A 2,500-nucleotide genomic window follows, 5' to 3' on the forward strand; every position below is an offset into this window, starting at 1 on the left:
CGTTACCCGTTACAAACCATGGTAGGCGCAGAACTACCATCGACAGTTGATAAGGCAGACATTTGAAAGATGCGTCGCCGGTACGAGGACCGTGCGATCAGCCCAAAGTTATTCAGAGTCACCAAGGCAAACGGACCGGACGAGCCGACCGATTGGTTTTGATCTAATAAAAGCGTCCCTTCCATCTCTGGTCGGGACTCTGTTTGCATGTATTAGCTCTAGAATTACCACAGTTATCCAAGTAACGTGGGTACGATCTAAGGAACCATAACTGATTTAATGAGCCATTCGCGGTTTCACCTTTAATGCGGCTTGTACTGAGACATGCATGGCTTAATCTTTGAGACAAGCATATGACTTACTGGCAGGATCAACCAGGGAGCTGCGTCAACTAGAGCTGAGCAGCCGGCCGCCCGGAGTGTGTCCCAGGGGCCCGCGCGAACACGCAAGCGTCCGCCTCAATTATTCTGCAAACAGGAGGAGGCTGAGCTCCCCTGCACAATACACCCTCGAAACCCTCTCAGGTCCCGGCGGCGCGCAGCGCCGTCCTAAGTACTTGGTCGGGTTCGAGAGAGGCGCAATCGCCGGAGTTAGGCGAGTAGACGCTTTAGGTGCGACCACCCGTGCTCCCAACTGAGCTTGCCGCTGCCGACAGAGGCCCGGGAGCGTGCTGTCGTGGCATTGCCGGCGGGAGACAACACGCGCCACCTACGGTGACCGGCAGCTCCAACGCCAGCGCCACAGAAGGGCAAAGGCCCCACGTGGGTGCCGAAGCGAACTCTCCCAGCACAGCGCACGTGCCAACACGTCTGCACAACTGCGATACAAACCACCAGCGAGAACCGCTGGGGCGACCGAGCAGCAGACGGCGTCGCGGCGCCGAGTGCCGGGCGGCGGCGCATCCTCAACGCACACAGTCCTCAGTCGGACCAGCACACTGCAGATGTCCACCGCGCTTCGCACCGGGCCCGCGAGGACCCACTTTGGCCGCCCGGCGCCGCGCGCAGGGTGCCCCGGCGCGCAGCTGCGCCGCCTGCCGCGTCCGTCGGCCGGCGCGCCTGCCACTGGGCGCCCCCACCAGCCGGCTGTAGCGCGTGCGCCCACGCACCGCGCGGCCAGCACGCCGGGCGGCCCCCCCTCACCGGCCGGGGACGGTCCCACCCAGCCACCGCCGCGTATCGCTTCACACACAGATTTGCCCTTACTGATTTACCTCCAGCAACAACAACCGCACCACAATGGGTTTACCAGTTGTTCATTTGCGTTGCGTCACGTCACCAGCAAACGTAGACGTCCATCCCAGTTTGCAAATGCAACGATTATTGCATACCTGTCTGTTAGGTGTCACGACACACTACGTCTGCCCACATACACGCAACAAAATGTGCACGACTAGAGAACACGTGGGAGGTGGCCCCCTACGTATGCGATGTCCATTACGAGACCGACTGTCAACCAGCATCTGTACCATGTCGCAGATGTGGAACGCGGTGCACCATGCTATCACACTGTGTGAGAAGAGACGACTACGTTTGAATACACGCGCCACTACATCAACAGACGGCTCATGCTGATCGCCATCCAGGGCGTCCGTTACTCCCACACGTCTCTATGGCGTACCACACTGCAATGTAGCTGTTATGGGGAGACGGCACGTGGCTGAGTGCACAACATTTGGACCGTATGGTTCGCTGTTGTTGGGCGCAGTCGTACGGTCACACATGTGCCACAGCGTATCATTCAGTACATACGGACCTATGTGCAGTACAATGTGAGGATTAAGCTTACGATATCAGCGGACAGTGGACACAGGCCGTACCACGACGTAGACTGAGCGCTTCGACATGCGAATGCCAGTGAACAGCTGCGAAGGGCATTGAACACGCAAGCACCTGAACGACCAGCGTGCGAAGGCAGGGTGGAGGGGGGGGGGCGATGTACATCCTGCAGTTGTCCACATTACAGTGTACAGCGGGAGCATGTAAAAAGTAAGCAACACTTGCGAAGTGTTCAACATGAAACGACACACAAGAGGGTGGGCGGTGCGAGTAGCGAACTATATTCAGAGGGTTGTGGTTAGACAACACTAGATTAATGTAACGTGTCATATGCCAATTACAGAGCAGGTTAAGGCACAACGTGGGTTAGGTTAAGGCACAACGTGGGTTAGGTTAAGGCACAACGTGGGTTAGGTTAAGGCACAACGTGGGTTAGGTTAAGGCACAACGTGGGTTAGGTTAAGGCACAACGTGGGTTAGGTTAAGGCACAACGTGGGTTAGGTTAAGGCACAACGTGGGTTAGGTTAAGGCACAACGTGGGTTAGGTTAAGGCACAACGTGGGTTAGGTTAAGGCACAACGTGGGTTAGGTTAAGGCACAACGTGGGTTAGGTTAAGGCACAACGTGGGTTAGGTTAAGGCACAACGTGGGTTAGGTTAAGGCACAACGTGGGTTACGTTAAGGCACAACGTGGGTTACGTTAAGGCACAACGTGGGTTAC

The 2,500-nt window shown here is 56.8% G+C and overlaps 1 non-coding gene across 1 annotated transcript in view; it reads right to left on the minus strand.

The window, feature by feature from the left end:
* LOC126112869 (small subunit ribosomal RNA) overlaps nucleotides 1–381 on the minus strand; it is a 1,909-nt gene extending 1,528 nt beyond the window's left edge. The window contains exon 1 of the ribosomal RNA XR_007524604.1: nucleotides 1–381. This exon is cut by the window's left edge and continues 1,528 nt beyond it. This is a non-coding gene — a ribosomal RNA (small subunit ribosomal RNA).
* Between the last annotated feature and the right edge of the window lie 2,119 nt (nucleotides 382–2,500).

This window comes from Schistocerca cancellata, unplaced genomic scaffold (assembly GCF_023864275.1).
Source record: "Schistocerca cancellata isolate TAMUIC-IGC-003103 unplaced genomic scaffold, iqSchCanc2.1 HiC_scaffold_231, whole genome shotgun sequence".
NCBI lineage: Eukaryota > Metazoa > Arthropoda > Insecta > Orthoptera > Acrididae > Schistocerca > Schistocerca cancellata.